Source organism: Hemiscyllium ocellatum, chromosome 23, assembly GCF_020745735.1.
Source record: "Hemiscyllium ocellatum isolate sHemOce1 chromosome 23, sHemOce1.pat.X.cur, whole genome shotgun sequence".
Lineage (NCBI taxonomy): Eukaryota > Metazoa > Chordata > Chondrichthyes > Orectolobiformes > Hemiscylliidae > Hemiscyllium > Hemiscyllium ocellatum.
In genome coordinates this window covers 47,488,975-47,514,433 of record NC_083423.1, presented here as the reverse complement: position 1 = coordinate 47,514,433, position 25,459 = coordinate 47,488,975, and the positions used below count along the sequence as shown (strand labels likewise).

The 25,459-nt window shown below is 43.8% G+C and overlaps 1 long non-coding RNA gene across 1 annotated transcript in view; it reads right to left on the bottom strand.

Moving 5' to 3' along the window:
- LOC132826776 (uncharacterized) overlaps positions 1 to 25,459 on the bottom strand; it is a 137,305-nt gene that overhangs the window by 84,015 nt on the left and 27,831 nt on the right. The window contains exon 5 of the long non-coding RNA XR_009645913.1: positions 7,519 to 7,636. This is a non-coding gene — a long non-coding RNA (uncharacterized LOC132826776). The remainder of the gene's footprint in view (positions 1 to 7,518; positions 7,637 to 25,459) is intronic.

Here is a 25,459-nt window from a genome sequence, read left to right as displayed (position 1 = left end):
ACATTATGTTCTTCATATTCAGAGCTTCAGACTAATTGTGAAGCATTTTCACACTTGAAACTTTTTCCAAGTGCACAAAATAATATAAATCCCATTAGTGAAATGAATTGTTTTAAAACAATATCTTAGAGGTTAATATCCTTTTTGTTTTGGCTCACATTCCTTCCCACAAAGATTTTTTTAAATGGTGTCATCGGTATCAGTGGAATTGAGACATGGTTAAATTCACAATCCTTTATTAAAAATAACTCTGCTCAGTCACTGAATGTCTTACATTTACTAAGCACCAATTTTTGCGGTGCAAGTCTTCAGTGCAGTGTTCAGAGAGCGTTGCATCTTTGTAGGTGTCTTTAAACAAAGGTCCAAACACTTGCTTGAAAAGACATCAAATACCTATTGACACTTACAGAAAAGCAGAGTTCACCCACTCTCCTGTATAACATTGGTCTTTCAGTGAAATAAATGAACAGATTATTTATTTAATTTACAGTACATGGAATCATGTTTGCCGTAACTGTTTGCCACACCAACTAATGTGTCAACAGTGACTGGACTTCAAAAGGAATTTATCATGAAGCACTTTAGAACATCCTAAGAATATGATGAGGCCCTCGCCAATTGAACATTCTTACTTTCTTGAAGGAAGATAGCTGAGTAATACACTCTGAATTTTTCTATTTCTCTTAAAAAAGGAAATGCCACTTTGCAGTACTGTCTTGTGCACTACATGTGGTGTGATTAACTGAAGGAGGCTTAAATTATTAACATTTATTGAAGTGTTTATTCATCCAAATCAACAGAGCTCTGTACCTAAAAGGGGAGTTGATTGATAATTACATTCTGGCATCCTTCAGAAACAAGGAACTTAAATAGCAAATCCAGTCTGGATGTTCTAAAATGTGAGTGGGATTGGTGAAATCTAAATGAATTTGCAAATGAGGCTGCAACAGATGACGCCCTTGGTAATATACAAAATTTGAAATCTTAAGTAACTGCACAGTTCAGATATATATTAACATTTGAGGCAATGACATCTTCATTTACGTATTAATTCTGGAATGTTGTAATACTTTAATTACTCCATACTTAAATAAATAATATCTTTCTCAAAGCAATTTTCAATATTAAAAAGGCAAGCATGTTTCGGCTTTAAGAAATGAAACAATAGAGTGTGATAGAGGCATTGCATTGGAGATATTCGTAAACTACATTGAATTGACAGCACCTTATTATTTCTCTCGGAAATATATCATTGTATTTCTCAGACAATTAATTATTTCGAAGTGTGGGAAGTGTGGGTCTGTTGGAAAAGCCATTCAGCTCACTGGAATATCAAACCTGATGTTAGTTGAGAGAAGAAGCTGGTCAGGACACCTTCTACTCTATGAATAGCACCAAAGAATCTTTTATATCTCCTTAATTATAAGGAATAGCATCGTAAAAAGAAAAAACCAGTAAATATCTAACAGTGGAGCATTCCCTCAGTACCTGCCACCAGAGTGTTAGTTTAGCTTGTAGTGTAAATTAATGAACCATGCATTCCAAATAAGCAATCATATTTAAAGACAGCGTGTAAGTCAAGGAATTATTGCTGCAACATCAAGTGTCCAATCTGATTGTGGCTTATATGCACAGGTTCTGGACATAGACATTGGAGTTTTACAGCTAAAACCAAACTAACATTTCATGGTTCTGACCCTGATATTTATCAGACCATGGGAAGGCGCAATGTGTTTCTGAAGGGAAACCTGCAATTATGGGGTTGCCTAAAAGTGTGGTAGAAATTAACTGCAGGTCATCCTTTGTTTCCATCAGCTGGCGACCAAGGGGCGAAGGACGCACAAATTGGGAATCACAGGATGATGGTGTGGGTGAGATGAATAAGGGATTGAAGATGGAGTAAGAGATGGATTTGAGGGGGGTAGCAGATCAAGTCTTAGGTCATGTGTTGGGGGAATGGAGTTTGGTGGGTGAGGATGGGACAGCCAGTTGTGGATGTGTGAAATGGTTAACTGGTTAGACCTGGAGGAAACACCGTCGCTCCTCTTGGCCCACAGGCTGAGCTGTAAATGTTTCTGCCCTTTCTGAACACTTTTTATCTGCTGGGATTCATGAACAGTCTACATATTGCTTCTGCTCTTTCTACATCAGAATCACTGTGTTTCAAAAGCACTTCATTGACAGTAAAGCATTTGGAACCTCTTGAGGATAGCTATCAATGCAAGTCATTCTTTTATCAGCAACGTGCTCTTCTGGGGGCATTTCCAGTGCTTACACACAGTGAACTCATGAGTTAAGCTCGCCCTACTTTTTCCCAATAATGTGGCTAATCCAAATAGAGTCATAGAGATGTACAGCATGGAAACACACCCTTCAGTCCAACTCATCCATGCCAACCAGATATCCTAACCTAATCTAGTCCCACTTGCCAGCACCCGGCCCATGTCCTTCCAAACCCAAACAGATGCCTTTCAAATGTTGCAATTGTACCAGCCTCCAACAATTCCTCTGGCAGTTCAGTCCATACTCATACCACCCTCTACGTGAAACAGTTGCCCCTTAGTGCTCTTTTATATCTTCCCCTCTCATCCTAGACTTACACCCTCTAGTTCTGGACTTTCCCCACTCCAGGGAAAAGACTTTGTTTATTTACCCTATCCATGCTCATGATTTTAAAAACTTCTATAATGTCACCCCTCAGCCTCCAATGCTCGAGGGAAAACAGTCCCAGTCTGTTCAGCCTCTCCCTGTAGCTCAAACCCTCCAACCCTAGCAACATCTTTGTAAATCTTTTCTGAATTCTTTCAAGTTTCACAATGTCCTTCTGATAGGAAGGACACCAGATTTGCATGCAATATTCCAAAAGAGGCCTAACCAATGGCCTGTACAGTTGCAACATGTCCTCCCAACTCCCATACTCAGTGCTCTGACCAATAAAGGAAAGCATACCAAACACCTTCTTCACTATCCGATCTGTGACTCTACTTTCATGGAGCTATGAACCTGCACTCCAAGGTCTCTTTGTTCAGCAACACTCCCTAGGACCTTACCATTAGATGTATACCCCTACCTCACCAACATGACGTTTTCCCATTTTTACATCCTGAAAAGCATTGCTAATTAATATAGAATTGGGAGTATTTTTGAGCTGTATGTGTTTTCTCAATGTGTTGACAATGCAATGATTAATTTCACACAGGACTCTTACATGGAATAAACACCATTACCCTGTTTATTTGAATCAGATTTCAAACCAGATGATGACTTTGAACAATAGATTTGCATCCACTTGTCAAAATGTTTGTTTGTACACCTTACATCATTAGGGCAAGTCTCAGAACAAAGGGGTGCCAGTTTAAGACTGAGATGAGGAGGAATTTCTTCCCTCAGAGGTTGGAGTGTCTTTGGAACTCCTTGCCCCAAAGACCTGTGCAGTGATGGTAATGAGGTCAGCCAACTGGACCTCATAGAATATGAGTTCCTTGATTGGGGCTGTTAATCTGGTCAAATCAGGGAGCCCTGGCTGACAGATCTAAGCATGCATGTCTGAGACACTGACACACTGGTACCTGACTCTGAATGAGACAATACTAAAATCAAGGACTGTTTGTGTATACATAAAGGATGATTCAGTGATGGATACCGGCCTCTGTGGAATTATTTCAAATGGTGTGGGGCAGAGTCCTTGCGTATATTTAAGATTCTTGATCAATAGGGAGATCAAGGATTATGGGGAAAGAGCAGGGAAGTGGACATGAGGTGTGTTGGATTAGCCATGATCCTGTTGAATGACAGAGGAGGCTGAAGGGCCAAATGACCTACTGCTATTCCTATTTAGTATGGTCTTAACTTAATAATTTGGTCAATTGTAGCCATTCCTCTTCCCTGGGGCACAATTTTCCATTACCAGGCATTCTTTCAGGTTTGGCTGACCCACTGGTCGGAATTGAATCCAGTTGTGAAAATGTTTGATTGTATATCCCTAAGTATTATTACATCTCATTAGGAAAAAAGGACAAAATTATGATCAAGGTGATTTTAATGCCAAACAGAAAATTCCACCATGAATATCCTGCTTCATCATTCTTAGATTGTAACTCATTCAATTCACAGATCATGAAAATATTGCCGTGTGCTTATCTCTATAAAACCTATATTTCTTAAAAAACATCACATTACTCGCTCCGGTGTAGGCATTTGCCAGCACACAATTCCCTGAAATCAGGGAGCAAAATAATCTCCATTGTATGTTCAACATTGTCAATACACCTCTGTGAAATAGCATGGAGATTGTGTAAGAACATTTAACAAGAGGCAGGAGTAGGCCATTTGGTCCATACAAACTGTTCCACCAGTCAATAAAAACCATCTGACCTGATGTGACCTTAAAACCACCTTCCTGTCTGTGCCTTCGATCCTGAAATCCCATATCAATCAAAAATCTGTGTTGTGGTTCTGTTCGCCGAGCTGGAAGTTTTTGTTGCAAACGTTTCGTCCCCTGGCTAGGCGACATCATCAGTGCTCTGGAGCCTCCTGCAAAACGCTTCTTTGATGTTTCTTCCGGTATTTATAGTGGTATTTATATTTATATTTATAAATACCGGAAGAAACATCAAAGAAGCGCTTCGCAGGAGGCTCCAGAGCACTGATGATGTCGCCTAGCCAGGGGACGAAACGTTTGCAACAAAAACTTCCAGCTCGGCGAACAGAACCACAACAACGAGCACCCGAGCTACAAATCTTCGCATAAACCTTGAAAATCAAAAATCTGTCTGTCTCACCCTTGAATATAACGAGTCAGTCTCCACTGCCCTCTGTGGAAGACCGTTTCCCAAATTAACCCCAATCAGAGGGAAGAAATCCCTCCCCATCTCCATTCCAAATTAGAGATCCCGAAACTAGTTCTGGATTCTCCCAAGTTCCATGACAGTTAAAGCCTATGTTAAAAGATTAGTAGATTAATAAAAGATTAGAAGTTATTAAAGAGGAAAAAAAATCAGAGAAAAATAAATCTGCCTCCATCCTCATACAACAGCTTTTTTTTTAATTGAACCTATTTTTCAAATCAACCTATTTAGAAATGTCATTACACACCTTTACAGCAGGTAGAACTTGCCCCAGCCCTCCCCATCCATGGGTAGGTACACTACCATTGCATCACAAGAGTGCCCTCCACAGTTATACTATTTTTAGTTTGCTTTTTTTCCCCAAGAGGGGCCTCTCATTCAACTGTGCCCTGCTCATCAAACGGCAATGCCTCAGTGATCAAAAAAGTGAAAGGAAGGGTAGGGATTAAATCAAAATAGAGTTGGGGAGGGGGAAAATAAAACACTCCACACCCCGTGATGCCCACCTCGCCCTGAAAACCTCGTTGACACTGCGTGCTCCTTCTCCAGGGACACCCGGGCTCATATTTTTTAATATCTTTTAAATTTTTTTTCCTCTAAACTCCCACACTACCACCTAACAGCGGTAGTGCTTATTTATTCATCAGCAACCACATTGTATGTGTGCAGGTATAGGACACAGTGAAGGACAATGAGTGTGTAAATCTTTTCTTTCTTCCTGATGGTGGAATGCAAGTAAACACCTGAGTGGCCTAGTGACAAGCAGTGCCCTTCCTGACAAAGAGCAATGCTGAGTCATCCAAAAGTGAAAGGGGGATGCAGGGATGAAATCAAAATAGAGTCGGGAGAGGAGAATAAAATACTGTACACCCCGCAGTGCCCACCTCTCCCTGAAAACCTCAAGCATGTTGTTAGACACCATGTGCTCCTTCTCCAGGGACACCCAGGCCCAAATGTAACCATGGAAGAGGGGCAGGCAATCGGCCCTAACAACCCCCTCCACAGCCAGCTGCCTGGACCTGTTTATGGCCAGTTTGGCCAGGCCTAGGAGCAGACCCTTGAGGAGATCTCTCGGTTAAACTTTCCTTTTCTCGGAGTTAGTCACCTGATCTGAGGAGATTCTAAATGTCCTGGTTATATTTTTTTTTCCTTTTTTTTAAGAAAACGAACCGAAAACAAAGAAGAAAAAGGAAGTCAATGTCTCCCAGTCCAAAGAACTTTTTATCCCCTGCAGTACACTATCTGTGATCAGGCAACCCAAAGTCAGTCCCTGAACTGAGGAGATTCTAAATCCCCTGGTTATATTTCTTTTTCTTCTTCTGGGCTGCAGCAGTGGGAGCAGGCCCAGAAATTGGTGAGGCCCAGACAGTGGTGGTAGCTGCTTGTGCAGCTGTACACAGCTCAAATTAAAGGGAAAAAAGAAAAACAACATTTTTTTAAAAAATCAAACATCTTCCCTAGACAAGGAGAAAGAAAACAAACTCTCCTCCGCCTCCACTTCTGAGACAGCAGCAGCAGTATACACTGGCTGTGTGGCCAGCAAGCTCAGAGTCAATCCTCAACTAAGAAGATTCTAATCTTCTCATTTTTTTAATCCTGTTTGTATTTTTCTTTTTTAAAAAAAGTCTCCACAGTAATGCTTATTTTTCCCCAGCACCCATATTGTGCGCACAGGGGTAGGACACAGTAAACGAACAACGAGTGCGTAAATCTTTATTCATTTTCCACCACCAGGAAGAAAAGGAAACACCAGAGTGGCCAGTGACAAGCAATGCTCTTCTCATCAAAGATGCTGCACGATCAAAAAGTGAAAGGGAAGGGGAGGGACTAAATCAAAATAGAGTCGGAGGGGTAAAATAAAATATGCCACAGCCCGCAGTGCCCACTGCTCCCTGAAAGCCTCGAGGGTGTTAGTGAAATCATGTGCTCCTCCATAAGGGCACAGACATAACAACAGAAGAGGGACAGGCAATCGACCCCCTCCACTGCCTGATGCCTGGACCTATTTGTGGCCAGCCCGGACAGGCCCAGGGAGTGGACCCACAAGGACATCTCCTGGTTATATTTTTTTCCTTGCCCCTAAACTGAGGGGATTCTAAATCTGCTGGGTTTTTAAAATTATTTTATTAAACAGTACAGTTTACAAACAATTAACATTAACAGCTGTATACAGGAAAACAGCGATTTACAGGGGGAGAGGAGTGGCAAAGTCAGACCCCAAACCTTACTGTTCAACCAATTTTCATGGAAAAGAGGACAAACCTCAAATCCCACTTTCAATCATCATAAAAGTAGCAATAACAAATACATACAAGGCAGTCAAATTAGACAAGAAACAGTGCCTAGAATACAGATCACCCCAGCAACCATTACCATAAACAGTTCTCTTCAAAATGTAGAGTCCATTCCCGGGAACAGAGTCCACTCCAGTATACAAGTTGCATTGTCAGAAATAGTCTATTCCAAACTACAGAGTCCATTGCCTGAAACAGTCCACACCCAAAGTCAGAATCTACAGCAATGCACATCCCACAGCACACACACACAGGTATTCATAGAGGCCTGCCCCATCCATAGAGAATCAGGCCCAGTCTCAGGAACACAGTATTATTGTAAAGATACAGTTAATTCACAGGGGCTGAGCCCACTCCCGAAGGCAGAAAATGCTCACCTCCCAACACTCACACAGGTGTTCAGTCTTTACAGAGGCCTAGTCGACCAACAAAGGGCCAGGCCTACTCTCAAGAAAAGCTCATCTGGAAAGGTGCATTCTCTCACAGGGGGTAAGCCTAAACACCAAAACAAAAAGTGAAAACACATACAAAAGAAAAAAGAAAACCAATGTGCAGGGCCTAAGCCCTGCCACAAAATCAACATTGCTCTTTTCTCAAAGTGAAGGGGAAAAGAATAACACAGGCTGCAACCAGCCAGTGTAACAACAGTTCCTTACTGAGAAGTGAAACACATTGACTGTTAAAATCAGGCAGGTTAAAAATCAGTCCTCAATAAAAAAAAGGAACACCAGTTAACAAATTGGCTATATAATACAGCCAGTTCAGGAATCAGGTCCCCACCTTCCAACGCCCCACCCCCTCCAAAATAAAACAGAAACCAACAGCATCAGTAACACACTGAATGTGGCCCAGCCAGTTCCCTAAACTGAGGAGATACTAAATCTCCTGGTTATATATATTTTTACTTCTTTTTTACACTAATAGTGGTTCTCCTGGATTTTTTTTTAATTACCTGACATTTATTAAAAGTTACATATAAATGTTTGATTTTACGAATCAATGGATCCCCATAAGCAAAGTAGACCATTTGCCGAGAATTTCCAACAAAGTACATATTTATAGAAAAGCACAAGTATTAAAAGGTGACCAAACCTTTATACAAAGTTGTTTTGACTTCATCTAAAATAATTTAAATGTTGTAAACATATTGTGTTATTCAGATATTACGGGTTTATGGAATCAAATATACATAGCTGCTCTAGAGGGGGTGGGGGTATCGAGAAGTATCAGAAAACTTGATTTATAAAAGAACTAAAGTGAGACAACATAAAGCAATAGAAATCACAATTCACACATGCAATGTCTCCTCATACTATCAAACTGAGCTGCTTGGCTTAGGGTTCTCTTCATCAAGATCACAGTGATCTGGGCTTTCCACATAATACAGTGCAGGGAAAGGAATTAGAAAAAGTTTCGGACTCTCAGTGACCAGCTCAAGACATTTTTAAGTTTAGGAACAGATCCTCTGAGCTACTTTGGGTAGTAATGAAAACTATCCTTAAAGTATGAACCTTTCAAAATATATATCATGTTAAAAATATTCCATAGAATGGGAGGAAACTGTTGTAGTTTTCTCCTGGTTATAATTTTTTCTCTCCTCGTTTTTTTTTGCCGTGGGCAAGGCCCAGGCTGCAGTAGTGGGAGCAATCTCCTGGATACGTTACCCCCCCCCACCCCCTCCACTTTCCACACAACCATCTGACAGCGGTAGTGCTTATTTTTCCCCCACATCCATGTCATGTATGTGCAGGTGTCAGACACAGTGAAATACAATAAGTGTGTAAATATTTATTTACATTCCATCACCAGGAAGAACAGAAACTCCCAAGTGGCTAGTGACAAGCAATGCCCTTCTCAAAGCGCAATGCTGCATGAAGTCTCCTGGTTATATTGGTCAGCTGAAGCTTACCAGATTGGCCCAAGTTAACCCCAATCAAGAACCTTGCAGTTAACAAGGTGGTTACCAAATATCCAAACCGATCTAATAGAGATAAAAAGACTAGCTCAGTCCTCAGTCGCCCACTTCCTGACACACTTGTCAGTAAACGGGTCAAACTCACCATTAAAGGAAGGTCAAAAATGCATAAATTCACAGCCACCTAATTGGGGTCAGACAGCATTTTTGTAAAAAAACAGTAGCAATAAGCTATTTGCAAGTTCTCTTTAACTACCACACAATAATATAAAGTCTTTTGACTGAGTTCTTTACATAGCTGACCTATAATATTTACCAGGAGAAATACTTTCAAAATATGCAATATTTAGGTTACACAGGAACAATCTAATGAGGAAGCTCTTGTCTGCTTTCTGAAAAAAATACTTCCTTAGATATCAGCACAAAAACACTTACTGCCAATGGTGGCCTGACAAGATTCACATTTCCCCTCCATTTAACATAAGTAAGTACAATTGGTCTAATTCATTGGTAAAGTGCAGCTATTCTTCTGAGCTATAAGTGCAAAGAGAACAATCAATTCTGAAGCACAACTATCCTCAACATATTAAGGGCAAAGTGAAGGCTACCACTTTGCAGCAGGTTACTGGGCTTCTTTGTGACTGAGTCTCATTCTATTGCTTAATATTTAGACAGTGCAGTCAATAAGAATGTATATTCAAAGAATGGTTGGCAAAATCTTTTTAAAACAAAAGTTGTGATAATATGAACTGCATGCACAATAGTACTGGAAACAAGATTCAAACTAAATAAAAGGGCAGTAGGTATGTGCACTTTTCTTTAAAATGAAATGCTGTGATGAAGGTCAACTTGATGCTACCTTGCGATTGTAAGGCCGCAGTGTTGTGTGGTGCTCAATTTGTTGCTGATGCAGTAGGAAAAGACAAAAATATAGAGCAACATACAAAGTTTTATCCTCAAATTTATACTTTAAAAATCCTCTGAGTTTGCATTATCTATCATCTTTATTTCTATACCCCACAAACTGCCATTTGCTGTGTCCACTGTCCCCATAATTATCACCTTCTATTAGTGTGCATGCAGATAGTTCCCATTTGCTACAGTGTGTACATGGAATATTCCCATTTGTTATTGTCCACACACCATTCCTGCTTGCTATTGAAATCATACAATAATTCCCATTCCCTACAGTGTACATGCAGGACATGTCCATTCATTACAGTGTCCATACAGGACATTCCTGTTTGTTGTAGTGTGTGTGCATGACATTCCCATTTTCTATAGTGTGCATGCAGCATATTCCCGTATGTGCAGACCATTCCCATTTGTCGGAAGTTAGATTTCCCTCTTAACCTGCTTTCAGTCGGCAGTCCATATTTGGTCTTCCCTGTGAAGCATGAAACTTCACTTAACTCTATCACATTATGGGACTCTGAAGATTTTCCTTTTCAACTTGTTCGTTGGAGCAGTTTAAATAATGACGGGGATCAGAGATCAGCATTTCTGTTCTCAGACCCAAAGATTTGAAAGCTGACTGATTGATAGATTTGAAGAGGAGGCTTCTTTCAGTGGATGAAAGTTTCAGTCAAGTGCTTGATTTTTTAAAAAAGATTTTAGCTGTTGAATTATTTTCTTCTCTCTTTTGCATGTGTAAGATTAAAATCTGTGGGTAAGGGAATGTAGTTTTTTTTAAAATAGCTAATGTTATTTTGAGAGCTACTTCTTTTTAGGTTTTTTCACTGAGGGCATACAGGAGACACAGAGTGTGTTGGTTTGCTAGAGAGGTGCCTACACAACAGGATCAGTCAGAGAGGTGGGTAACTGTCAGCAATGGTAAGGAGGTTGTTCAGAGGTCTCCTGTGGCTATTCCTCTCTCCAACAGATATTCCATTTTGAGTACCGACAAAGGCAACAGTCCCTCAGAGGAAAACAAAGTTGGCAGTCAAATCTTGGACTCTAAGAATGAATCTTATGTTAAGTGGGGTTTGTCAAAATTTCAAAGAATAGTTGTTATAGGAGACTGTCCTGTTGGGGCACAGGCAGAAGATCCTGCAGCTGTGAGCATGAATCCAGGATAGTATGTTACCTTCCTACTGCCAGGGTCAAGGACATCTCTAAATAGCTGAAGCATCTTGTCAAAGGGGAGAGTTAGCGGCAAGCGGCAAGAACAAACCAATATAAATACCGGAAGAAACATCAAAGCAGCGCTTCACACGAGGCTCCAACAGCACTGATGATGTTCCCTAGCCAGGGAATGAAACGTTTGCAGCAAAAACTTCCAGCTCGGCGAGCAGAACCACAACAGGAGAGTTAAGAAGCCGAGAGCTGGTGTACACATTGGTAAGAACGACATAGTTCAGGAAAGGGTTAAGACTTTGCAATGTGAATATAGAATGTTAGGCAGGAAGTTAAAAAAAAACTCAAAAGGTAATAATCTTTGGTTTACTTCCAGTGCCAAGTCCCAGTGAGATTAGGAATTAAAAAGGTAGGACAGATAAATCAATGGGTGAGGGACAGTGCAATGTGCAAGTATTCAGATTTTTGGATCTCTTCTGGAGCAGAAAAGACCTGTTCAAAAAGGAACGGGTTTCACCTGAACTGGAAAGGGACAAATGTCCTGGCGGGGAGATTTGCAATTCAATTTTGGAAGGCTAATACGTGGGGTGGTAGTGGGGAGGTGGGGAGTTCCTCAATAGCAGTGAAAATAGATAGGTCGATGAGGATGGTTCTGAATCAAAAAAGAGCATTCCTGATGAAGGGCTTATACCCAAACGTCAACTCTCCTGCTCTTTGGATGCTGCCTGGCCTGCTGTGTTTTTCCAGCTCCACATTTTTCGACTCTGACTCTCCAGCATCTGCAGTCCTCACTTTCTCCTCATTAGAAAAGACAGGCAAGAGCAAGTCAGAGATCGAGACAAGTCTGAAATATCAAACTGCACTTATTGCAAGTGGAAGTGGTCTTACAGGTAACGCTGATGAACTCAGGGCATGTTTGGTAACATGGGACTGGGACATCGTAGCTATTACAGAAACTTGGCTGAGGGGAGGACAGGATTGACAGCTCAATGTTTCGGGTTTTAGATGTTATAGGAAGATAGAAAGGGGGGCAAGAGAGGTGAGGGCATGGCATTTTTGATTAAAAAAAACATTGTAACCGAATTTAGAGAGCATTTCTGAGGGATTGTCCAGTGAAATGTTATGAGTAGAACTTAGAAATAAGAAAGTAATGCTGTGATTGTACTATAGACCCCCAAGAGTCAAAAGGAAATTGAGAAGTGAATGTAGAAATCTCAGATATATGCAAGAATAATATGGTTGTAATACTAGGGGATTTTAATTTTCCAAACATTGTCTGTGACTGCCATAGTGTTAAGGGTTTGCATGGTAAGGATTTTTTGAATGTATTCAATATAAGTTTCTCCACCAGTGTGTAAATGTCCCTACCATAGAGAGCAAAATTTGATCTGCTATTAAGAAATAAAGCAGGGCTAGTGGCTGAAGTGTTAGTCAGGAAAGACTTGGGACCAGTGATCATAAAATGATTAGGTTCATGAGTTATGGAAAAAGATAGGCTTCCATAAAATATAAAGTTCATAATTGGAGTAAGGAAAATTTTAATGGTATGAGGCAGGAACTTTCAAAAGTTGATTGGTCTAGACTGTGGAAAAGTAAAGCGACGACTGACAAGTAGGGGCTTTCAAAGGATGATAACGAGACTTCAGAGGCATAATGTTCTTATTAGGATGAAGGGCAAGGCTAGTGAGAATAGGGAACAATGGGTGAATAAAGACATTAAGGCTCTGGTCAAGATTAAGAAAGAGTCAAATATTAGATGCAAACAACTGGGATCAAACTAATTGCTTGAAGATTATAAAGGGACTGGGGGTATTCTGAAGAGGGAAACTAGGAGGGCAAAAAGGGGATATGAGATAGCCTTGACAGATAAGATTAAGGAGGTCGAGGAGGGGACCTGATTGAGGTCTTTAAAAAAATGTAAGGGTTAGACAGGTTGGATAGCAAGAAGCTTTTTCCAAGAGTGGAGGACTCAATTGCTAGGGGTCATGAGTTCAAGGTGAGAGGGGAAAGGTTTAAGGGAGATATACAAGGAAAGTTCTGTACACAGAGGGTTGTGGGTGCCTGGAACGTTGCCAGCAGAGGTGGTGGAGTGGAAACGATCGCATCATTTAAGATGTATCTAGACAGATACATGAATGGGCAGGAGGCAGAGGGATACAAATCCTTGAAAAATAAACAACAGGTTTAGATAGAGGATCTGGGTTGGTGCAGGTTTGGAGGGCCAAAGGGCCTGTTCCTGTGCTGTAATCTTCTATGTTCTTTAATAATCCAAAGGGGTTCTACAAGTACATTAAGAGCAAAAGAGCAACTAGGGCAAGAATAGGGCCCCTTAAAGATCAATAAGGTCATCCACGTGTTGAACCTTAAGATATGGGAGAGATAGTAAATGAATGTTTTGCGTCAGCTTTTTGGAGAGAAAGAAATGGAGGCTGGAGAACTCCGGGAAATAAATATTGATGTTTTGAAAACAGTTCACAACAGAGAAGAGGAAGGGCTGGAGGTCTGAGAAAACATATAGGCGGATAAATCTCCAGCACCTAATCAGGGGTGTCCCCAGATGTTGTGAGAAGTGAGGGAAGAAATTGCAGCGTCCCTAGCAGAGATATTTGTATCATCTACAGCCATGGGTGAGGACTAGAGAGTGGCTAGTGTTGCGGCTTTATTTAAGAAATACTGTAAGGAGAACCCTGGCAATTGTAAATCTGTGATTCTGACATTGGTGGTGGGTAAGTTGTTGGAGGTAATTCTGAAAGATAGGATTTCCTTGCATTTGGAGAGGCAAGGACTGATTAATAACAATCAATCTGGTTTTGTACGAGGGAAATATTGTCTCACAAACTTGAGTTTTTCGAGGATGTAACCAAAAAGATTGATGAGGGCACAGCAGTAGTCATTGTTTACTCGGACCTTAGTAAAGCCTTTGATAAGGTTCTAATTAATAAAGTTAGATTCCATGGGATTCAGGGCCAGTTGAGAGTGTGGTGCTGGAAAAGCACAGCAGGTCAGGCAGCATCAGAAGAGCAGGAGAATCAATGTTTCAGGCATAAGCCCTTCATCAGGAATGTTGTGGCTCATTCCTGATGAAGGGCTTATGTCTGAAATGTCGATTCTCCTGCTCCTCGGATGCTGCCTGAACTGCTTTGCTTTTCTAGCATCACACTCTCGACTCTAATCTCCAGCATCTGCAGTCCTCACTTTCTCCTAGGGATTCAGGGAGAGCAATATTGACTACAAAATTGGCTTGACAGTAGTGGATAGAGGGTGGCGGTGGAGGGTTGTTTTTCAGACTGGAGGCCTGTGACCAGCGGTGTTCCACAGGGATTGGTCCACTTTTGTTTGTTGTTTTATATAGATGATTTAGATGAGAATATAGGAGGCGCGATTAGTAAGTTTGCAGACGACACCAAACTTGGTGGTATAATGAACAATGAAGGAGGTTATCTAAGACTACAAGGAGATCTTTATCAATTAGGTCAATGGGTTGAGGAGTGGCAGATGGAGTTTACTTTGGATAAAAGTGAAATATTGCATTTTGATAAAATAAACCAGGGCAGCAGTTAATCGTAGGACCCTGAATAGTGTTGTAGAACAGAGAGACCTAGTGGTTCAAGTATAAAATACTTTGAAGTTTGCATCACGTAGACAGGGTGGTTAAAAGGACATTTGGCACACTCGCCTCCATTACTCAGTCCTTTGAGTACAGGAATTGGGATGTCATGTTGAGGTTGTATCGGCTGTTGCTGAGGCCTCTTCTGGAGTACTGTTCTGGTCACCTTGTTATAGCAAGAATACGGTTACCAGGAATGGAAATTTTGAGTTTTAAAGATTGACTGGAACGTAGGAGATTGAGGGGTGACTTTACTGAGGTTTATAAAATCATGAGCGGCATAGAACAGGTAAATAGCAAGGTTCTTTTCCCAAGGGTGGGGGAAGTTCAAAACTAGGGGCATGTTTCTAAGGTGAGTGGTGAAAGAATTAACAAGGACACGAGAGGTGTCTTTTTTTATACAGAGTGGTTTGCATGAGGAATGAAATGCCAGAGGAAGTGGTGAGTGTGAGTACAGTTACAACATTTAAAAGACATTTGGATAAGTACATGAATAGGAAAGGTTTGAAGGGATATGGGCCAAGCACACGCCGGTGGGACTAGTTTAGTTTGGGATTGTTCCTGATGAAGGGCTCTGGCCCGAAACGTCGAATTTCCTGTTCCTTGGATGCTGCCTGACCTGCTGTGCTTTAACCAGCAACACGTTTTCAGTTTGGGATTATGGTCAGCATGGACCGGTTGGATTGAAAAGTCTGTTTCCGTGGTGTATGACTCTGTTGGTAACCAGCCTTTCACAATCATAAAAAATAATTATCGGATACTTCATTGCTATATTCTCAGTGTGTTGTTTTCAAAATTAAGAAGTATTTGTTCATGCAAAGAATGGTAAACTGACCCTCACATGAGGACTGGCAAGGAGACAGCTGTCATCTGATGCCATGAGTAGTTGTCCCTTGGTCATTGGCCAAAAGGGTTCAGATAAATGATTGACACAGATATATCACCAACCCCTATAAATATGACACATCTGTAAGTGCTGGGGACAGAGAGGAGTTCTCACCAAGAAGTTCTCATCGAGAAGTTCTCACTGTCCTGTTCCCTCAGATAGAGCCAAACCAGAAAAAGAGGAAGGAGACCCAGGGAAGAGTTCCCTAATGCTTCAGCTTGAACACAAAATGCTGACTTCTCCACTTTAATAAGATCAACACATTCCACACTGACAGCCTAGCTATCCTCTGGTATCAGTGAACTATCTCCAATTGTCACAGTTTCTTTACCTAATTAACTGCTTCTCAGCAAACTCAATAAATGATCAGAAATTGTTACAAATCATTGACTGCCTTTAGTAGGTAGCTGTGTTCAGAAATTCCCGAACATCCATACGTTTGCTCCAATTTGTGCAGAACATTCGCATTTCCTGCACTGTGCATGCTGAACATTGCCAATTGCTAAAGTATGCCTGAAAAATATTCCTGTTTGCAACAACATGCTTGCAGAACATTCCCATTCACTGCAGTGTGTTTGCAGAACATTCCCATTCACTGCAGTGTGTTCGCAGAACATTCCCATTCACTGCAGTGTGTTCACAGAACATTCCCATTCACTGCAGTGTGCTTGCAGAATATTGCTATTTGGTACAATGTGCACACAAGACAATCCCATTTGCTCCCTCATATCTGTCAACCATTCTCATTTGTCACAGTATGTACTGCTCCCAGTGTGCATACAGACCAATCCAGTTTGATGTTGTGTTTATGTAGAACATTCCAATTTGTTACAGCATATATATAGACCATTCCTATCTGTTACAGTATGGATGCAGACCATCCCCTTTTACTATAGTAAGGATTGCAGAACATTTCTATTCACTACAGTATTAATATAGACTATTTCCATGTCAATCCCATTGCCACAGGTCCCCACGAACCTTCCCATTCGCCATAATGTGGCTGAACACTAACCCTGTTTGCTACAGTGTACAGGCAGAACATTCCAGTTTATTGCTGTCTGCATGCCCTCCTTTCCTGTTTGCTGCACTGTTTAAAGAAAAACTTTCCTGGTCACTACAGTGCACAAGATGTTACAATGTAGGCCCCTATCTACATCAACGGAGCTGAGGTGGAGGTGGGCGAGAGCGTCAAGTTTCGAGGAGTGATGATCACCAACAATTGTGGACCACCCACGATTGATGCGACAGTCAAGAAAGCACAGCAATACCTCTTCCGTAGGAGGCTAGGAAATTTGGCACGTCCATAAGGACAGTCACCAACGTTTATAGATGCACCATCAAAAGTGTTCTATCTAGGTGCATCACAGCTTGGTAAGGCAACTGCTCTGCCCAGGACTGTAAGAAACAACAGAAAGTTGTTCAGCCAGTCCATCATGCAAGCCAACCTTCCATCCATTGATGCCATCTATACTTCTCACTGCCTTGGGAAGCCAACCAACATCAAAGACCCCTCCCACCCCAGTTATAATCTCTTCTGACCCCTTCCATCAGGCAGAAGATACAAAATTCTGGATCAGTGGTGCTGGAAGAGCACAGCAGTTCAGGCAGCATCCAAAGTGCAGCGAAATCGACATTTTGGGCAAAAGCCCTTCATCAGGAATAAAGGCAGTGAGCCTGAAGCGTGGAGAGATAAGCTAAAGGAGGGTGGGGGTGGGAAGAAAGTAGCATAGAGTACAATGGGTGAGTGGGGGAGAGGATGAAGGTGATAGGTCGGGGTGGGGGGAGGGTGGAGTGGATAGGTGAAAAAGGAGACAGGCAGGTAGGTCAAGTCCGGACAAGTCATGGGGACAGTGCTGAGCTGGAAGTTTGGAACTAGGGTGAGGTGAGGGAAGGGGAAATGAGGAAACTGTTAAAGTCCACATTGATGTCCTGGGGTTGAAGTGTTCCAAGGCGGAAGATGAGGCGTTCTTCCTCCAGGCGTCTGGTGGTGAGGGAGCAGCGGTGAAGGAGGCCCAGGACCTCCATGTCCTCGGCAGAGTGGGAGGGGGAGTTGAAATGTTGGGCCACAGGGCGGTGTGGTTGATTGGTGCGGGTGTCCCGGAGATGTTCCCTAAAGCGGTCTGCTAGGAGGCGCCCAGTCTCCCCAATGTAGAGGAGACCACATCGGGAACAACGGATACAATAAATGATATTAGTGGATGTGCAGGTAAAACTTTGATGGATATAGAAGGCTCCTTTAGGGCCTTGGATAGAGGTGAGGGAGGAGGTGTGGGCACAGGTTTTACAGTTCCTGCAGTGGCAGGGGAAAGTGCCAGGATGGGAGGGTGGGTCGTAGGGGGGGCGTGGACATGACCAGGTGGTTACGTAGGGAACAGTCTTTGCGGAAGGCGGAAAGAGGTGGGGAGGGAAATATATACCTGGTGGTGGGGTCTTTTTGGAGGTGGCGGAAATGTCGGCGGATGATTTGGTTTATGCGAAGGTTTGTAGGGTGGAAGGTAAGCACCAGGGGCATTCTGTCCTTGTTACGGTTGGAGGGGTGGGGTCTGAGGCCGGAGGTGCTGGATGTGGACGAGATTCGTTGGAGGGCATCTTTAACCATGTGGGAAGGGAAATTGCGGTCTCTAAAGAAGGAGGCCATCTGGTATGTTCTATGGTGGAACTGGTCCTCCTGAGAGCAGATACGGCGGAGGCGGAGGAATTGGGAATATGGGATGGCATTTTTGCAAGAGGTAGGGTGGGAAGAGATGTAATCCAGGTAGCTGTGGGAGTCGGTGGGTTTGTAAAAAATGTCAATGTCAAGTCGGTCATCACTAATGGAGATGGAGAGGTCCAGGAAGGGGAGGGTGGTGTCAGAGATGGTCCAGGTAAATTTAAGGTCAGAGTGGAATGTGTTGGTGATGTTGATGATTTGCTCAACCTCCTCACGGGAGCACAAGGTGGCACCAATGCAGTCATCAATGTAGCGGAGAAAGAGATGGGGAGTGGTGCCGGTGTAATTACGGAAGATCAACTGTTCTACGTAGCCAACAAAGAGACAGGCAAAGCTGGGGCCCATACGTGTGCCCATGGCTACCCCTTTGGTCTGGAGGAACTGGGAGGATTCAAAGGAGAAATTGTTAAGGGTGAGGACCAGTTCGGCCAAACGAATGAGAGTGTCGGTGGAAGGGTACTGTGGGGGACATCTGGAGAGGAAAAAAACGGAGGGCTTGGAGGCCCTGGTCATGGCGGATGGAGGTGTAGAGGAATTGGATATCCATAATGAAGATGAGGCATTGGGGGCCAGGGAAACGGAAGTCTTGGAGGAGGTGGAGGGCATGGGTGGTGTCTCGAACGTATGTGGAGAGTTCCAGGACTAGGGGGGATAGGCAGTGTCGAGGTAGATAGAGATGAGTTCAGTGGGGCAGGAGCATGCTGAGACAATGGGTCGGCCAGGGTGGTCAGGCTTGTGGATCTTGGGAAGGAGGTAGAACGGGCAGTGCGGGGTTCCCAGCTGCAAATGTGTTGCTGGTCAAAGCACAGCAGGTTAGGCAGCATCTCAGGAATAGAGAATTCGACGTTTCGAGCATAAGCCCTTCATCAGGAAGGGCTTCCTGATGAAGGGCTTATGCTCGAAACGTCGAATTCTCTATTCCTGAGATGCTGCCTAACCTGCTGTGCTTTGACCAGCAACACATTTGCAGCTGTGATCTCCAGCATCTGCAGACCTCATTTTTTACTTAGTGCGGGGTTCCCGAACTATGAGGTTGGAAGCTGTGGGTGGGAAATCTCCTGAGGTGATGAGGTTCTGTATGGTCTGGGAGATGATGGTTTGGTGATGGGGGGGTGGGGTCATGGTCGAAGGGGCAGTAGGAAGAGGTGTACTTGAGTTGACATTTGGCTTCAGCGGTGTAGAGGTCAATGCGCCAGACTACCACTGCGCCCCCTTTATCCGCTGGCTTAATGGTGAGGTGGGGATTGGAGCAGAGGGATTGGAGGGCTGCGCATTGTGAGGGTGAGAGGTTGGAGTGGGGAGGGGGGTAGACAGGTTGAAGCGCTTAATGTCCCGGCGGCAGTTGGAAATGAAGAGGTCGAGGGCAGGTCATAGGCCAGCGCTAGGTGTCCAGGTGGATGCAGTGTGTTGGAGGTGGGCGAAGGGGTCCTTGAAAGTGAACGGGAATCCTGATTGTGAAAGTAAGCTCGGTCTGCGAATCCTCTTGCAAGGATGCCTGCCTTGAAGAAGTTTTCCTCCTCTCTCTACAAGAATCTCAGTGAGTCCCCCTCCCACTGCAACTCCCAGGTCATTTCCTCTGCCCTGAAGCTCTTCAACCATGACCTGAAACAAACTCGCTACCACAGCCACATTTGCTTCCTCAGCGCCTGCCTCTGTAACCAACTCATCCCACAGGGACTCCGGATCATCTTTAAACCAGCAGAGTTCGGACTGAAACAGGACAAACAGTACAGACTACAGATTCAAAAACACCGGCAACAGTTCTCCTTCAAGATCCTCCGCTCCACGCTCGCAGCAATGCACCGGCACCTAACCTCTCTACAGTCAGCCCTGCCTCAGGGCTCATGTCCTCAGGAGAATTCATACTCTCAACAAACAGTATTTCAATTCCATCTCAAACATCAAAAACTGTAAGTACAACAACCTTTTATCTATCCATCTCCATAACCAGCGCTCCTCAAACATTTCAGCAGATTCCCCTGGCCTCGGAAACGACTCAGACGCCATTAGCCATGCAGCTGATGCAGCTACCATCCCCACGTTGATTGATGATGTCACTTCAGCCCTCATCATGGCCACTCCCACAACCACTTCCGCCCCTCACAATTCCTCATGCATCACACGTGACATCACGTCCATCCCTCACATCATCGCTGAATGACTTCCGCCAACCCTACTGCTGTGGTCACCACCACTTCTGCCCCCACCAGCGCCACTCACCTGCAGTCTGCTGACATGCCCCCCCCCCCCCACAGACCCCACTGTCACTATTCCCGCCCCCCAGAACCCTGAGGGGAACACTACCTCTGCTCATGATTCCACCCCCATTCCCCCCACCATCACGCCCACTCCAATTACAGGTTCCACCCCCACTCCCAGCTCCAAACCCACACCAAATCCCAGCTCCCAGCCCTGCCGAGCTTTCACCATCCCTCCAGACCCTCCCCTCACTGAGGATGAATGATCAGTCCTCAGCAAAGGGCTCACCTTCATCCCCCTCCGTCCACGCATCAATGAATTTAATACATGCCATGACGTCGAACAATTCTTCTGTCACCTCCGCCTCCAAGCTTACTTTCACAATCAGGATTCCCGACCACCTTCCGAGGACCCCTTCGCCCACCTCCAACACACTGCATCCAGCTGGACACCCCGCGCTGGCCTATGACCTGCCCTTGACCTCTTCATTTTCAACTGCCGCCAGGACATTAACTGCCTCAACCTGTCTACCCCCATCCCCCACTCCAACCTCTCACCCTCACAACGTGCAGCCCTCCAATCCCTATGCTCCAATCCCAACCTCACCATCAAGCCAGCGGATAAAGGGGGCGCAGTGGTAGTCTGGCGCACTGACCTCTACACCGCTGAAGCCAAACACCAACTCGAGGACACCTATTCCTACTGCCCCCTCGACCATGACCCCACCCCCCATCACCAAACCATCATCTCCCAGACCATACAGAACCTCATCACCTCAGGAGATCTCCCACCCACAGCTTCCAACCTCATAGTTCGGGAAACCCGCACTGCCCGTTCTACCTCCTTCCCAAGATCCACAAGCCTGACCACCCTGGCCGACCCATTGTCTCAGCATGCTCCTGCCCCACTGAACTCATCTCTATCTACCTCGACACTGTCCTATCCCCCCTAGTCCAGGAACTCCCCACATATGTTCGAGACACCACCCACGCCCTCCACCTCCTCCAAGACTTCCGTTTCCCTGGCCCCCAACACCTCATCTTCACCATGGATATCCAATCCCTCTACACGTCCATCCGCCATGACCAGGGCCTCCAAGCCCTCCGTTTTTTTCCTCTCCAGATGTCCCCCACAGTACCCTTCCACCGACACTCTCATTCGTTTGGCCGAACTGGTCCTCACCCTTAACAATTTCTCCTTTGAATCCTCCCAGTTCCTCCAGACCAAAGGGGTAGCCATGGGCACACGTTTGGGCCCAGCTATGCCTGTCTCTTTGTTGGCTACGTAGAACAGTCCATCCTTCGTAATTACACCAGCACCACTCCCCACCTCTTCCTCCGCTACATTGATGAATGCATTGGCGCCACCTCGTGCTCCCGCGAGGAGGTTGAGCAATTCGTCAACTTCACCAACACATTCCACACTTACCTTAAATTTACCTGGACCATCTCTGACATCCTGGACCTCTCCATCTCCATTAATGATGACCGACTTAACATTGACATTTTTACAAACCACCGACTCCTACAGCTACCTGGATTACATCTCTTCCCACCCTACCTCTTGCAAAAATGCTATTTCCAATTCCTCCGCCTCCGCCGTATCTGCTCACAGGAGGACCAGTTCCACCATAGAACACACCAGATGGCCTCCTTCTTTAGAGACCGCAATTTCCCTTCCCACGCGGTTAAAGATGCCCTCCAATGCATCTCGTCCACATCCAGCACCTCCGCCCTCAGACTCCACCCCTCCAACCGTAACAAGGACAGAATGTCCCTGTGCTCACCTTCCACCCTACAAACCTTCGCATAAACCAAATCATCCGCCGACATTTCCGCCACCTCCAAAAAGACCCCACCACCAGGGATTTATTTCCCTCCCCACCCCTTTCCACCTTCCGCAAAGACTGTTCCCTCCGTGACTACCTGGTCAGGTCCACGCCCCCCTACAACTCACCCTCCCGTCCTGGCACTTTCCCCTGCCACCGCAGGAACTGTAAAACCTGTGCCCACACCTCCTCCCTCACCTCTATCCAGGGCCCTAAAGGAGCCTTCCATATCCATCAAAGTTTTACCTGCACATCCACTAATATCATTTATTGTATCCATTGCTCCCGATGTGGTCTCCTCTACATTGGGGAGACTGGGCGCCTCATAGCAGACCGCTTCAAGGAACATCTCTGGGACACCCGCACCAATCAACCACACCGCTCTGTGGCCCAACATTTCAACTCCCCCTCCCACTCTGCCGAGGACATGGAGATCCTGGGGCTCCTTCACCACCGCTCCCTCACTACCAGACGCCTGGAGGAAGAACGCCTCATCTTCCGCCTTGGAACACTTCAACCCCAGGGCATCAATGTGGACTTCAACAGTTTCCTCATTTCCCCTTCCCTCACCTCACCCTAGTTCCAAACTTCCAGCTCAGCACTGTCCCCATGACTTGTCCTACCTGCCTAGCTCCTTTTCCACCTATCCACTCCATCCTCTCCTTCCTGACCTATCACCTTCATCCCCTCCCCCACTCACCCAATGTACTCTATGCTACTTTCTCCCCACCCCCACCCTCGTTTAGCTTATCTCTCCATGCTTCAGGCTCACTGCCTTTATTCCTGATGAAGGGCTTTTGCCCGAAACGTCGATATCACTGCACTTTGGATGCTGCCTGAACTGCTGTGCTCTTCCAGCACCACTAATCCAGAATCTAGTTTCCAGCATCTGCAGTCATTGTTTTTACCTAGAAGATACAAAAGCTTAAATACATATAACAACAGGTTCAAGAACAGCTTCTTCCCCACTGTTATTAGACTTTTGAATGGATCTCACAAATTTCAAGTTGAATGCTGTTCTTGTATTTGTGCACATTCTTTGTAGCTGTAACTTTGTATTCCTTGTTCTGTTCTATAACCCAATGATCTTTGTATGGTATGATCCATTTGTACTACACAGAAAGCAAAACATTTCACTGTACCTAGGTACATGTAACAATAATAAATCAAATCAACTCATAATATGTTTGGTCAAGCTATCATTCATCTACTAATATGTCAACACCTCTAACACAAAAAACCATAATGGAATCTGTATTAGATTTAGAAATTACATCTAAAATTGCAAATTAGCATTCAGTGAAGCTAATAATTATGGCTATAAGATGTTGAGCTATCCTCTTATCTTTCTCCCCGTAAAATAAATTGAAAAGTCACTTTTCAAGTGCATTTGTACAAGCCTTTAACATTCAGTTTGGTGCGTGTGAACCAGTGCACCAAATCTAAAAGGGTCAAAAGTACTTTCCGTGATGCACAGAATATTTTCATGTCTGTTACTTGTGGAACACTGTCTGTAACTGTGATATCTGCGACATAATAATTTACACTCCCTTAATAATTCTACAGAAAATCAAGTCAGAGAAATCCACCTAGATGTTTAAAAATACATTCACAAGATGATGGCGTCACTGGCTAGGCTATAATTTATCGCCCATCCCTAATTGCCCAGAGGGCAGTTAAGAGTCAACCACATTGCTGTGGGTCTGAAATCATATGCAGGCCAGACCAGATAATGATGGCAAATAAAAATCAAAAGAGCTGCAGATACTCTAAATCAGAAATGAAAAGGCGATTTTTAGTGCAACAAGTCTGTCATGTCCAGAAATATTGCATCAACAAATACCAAAGGCCTTTGTAGCAATGCTTGTTCCATAATGATTCATACAATTCTGTCCTGAAATGCTGACCCAGTGAATCATTCACCAAAACTACTGCGGGAGGTAGCAAGCCCCGAACAGAAATCTTATTCATAGGTTCTCTCCAGTAGTGTGAACCCCAATCCTATACTTGCTCATTGTGGGGACTGAACCCACAACCTTGGTGTTATTCACACCACACTCTAACCATCTGAGCTAACCAACCCATATGGTCAAATAGTGATACATCAATATTTGTACCAAGGGACCTAACGATTGCTAGCAGGACTAATAGAGGTGTAGTCTGGACTTCATTTTGATGAAATAAAGTGCTGGCAGTACAAGGAAATAAATTCTAACTCTTCCACACACTGATAGCACTAATTATGATTTGATTGAATTACCTTGATGCAGTCAAGAGTAAATACATTTTTTTCACTCATACAAAATAATTCACAGGCATGAAAGAAATATAAGTGCAAAACAGATCTACAGCATTGTGAGGCAAGTGGGGAGTTGAATTTGCTGGAGTATTATGTAAGTACTTCCTTCTGGCCTTGGTACATAGGCTAAATCAGACAAATAGAATAAAAATATTACAAAAGAAGAGTCACGATGAAGCACTTTATCTGTGTTGAAGCAGCATACTGAAAGAAAAATAATTCTTCAGGAATCCAACTTAAACTCCTTACAACATCTTGTCCTTGGTCATTCGTTGATTAAGTCGGCCCTGAAAAATCATGTGGTTCCTCTTAATCTTCCTGCTTCACCATTTGCAAATATTTAAGGGAAAGGTCTTGTAACTGCTGTTAATGTGAAGCATATTCTTTTTCTGGGAGAAGAGGGTGAGTTTCGGAAGGAAAATGTCAGATTTATACAGGAGGTGAAACACAAAAGGAACTCTAAGACCCAGGACCAAGGCAAAGAGTTTTCAAGTGAGCACAACTGAAGCAAACTGTATGTTCAGGCAGTGCACATAGCCTCTGAACACAGAAGCATAAGGCAGGAAGTGACTAGATAACCAATCTAAATATACTTTGCTAATACAGAAAGAAGGATGACGACTTTCCATTCTTGCTTTTAAAAATCAATCTTGAATGATTAAAAATGTAAACCCAAATCTCTCTTGCTTCAAATACCAAGAACATAAATCATTGGGTAAAGCGAAATGTGAATAAATGACTGAGAAATGGACATTTGAAGGAAAAGTTTTAAACCATGTAACATGTCTGTTATGT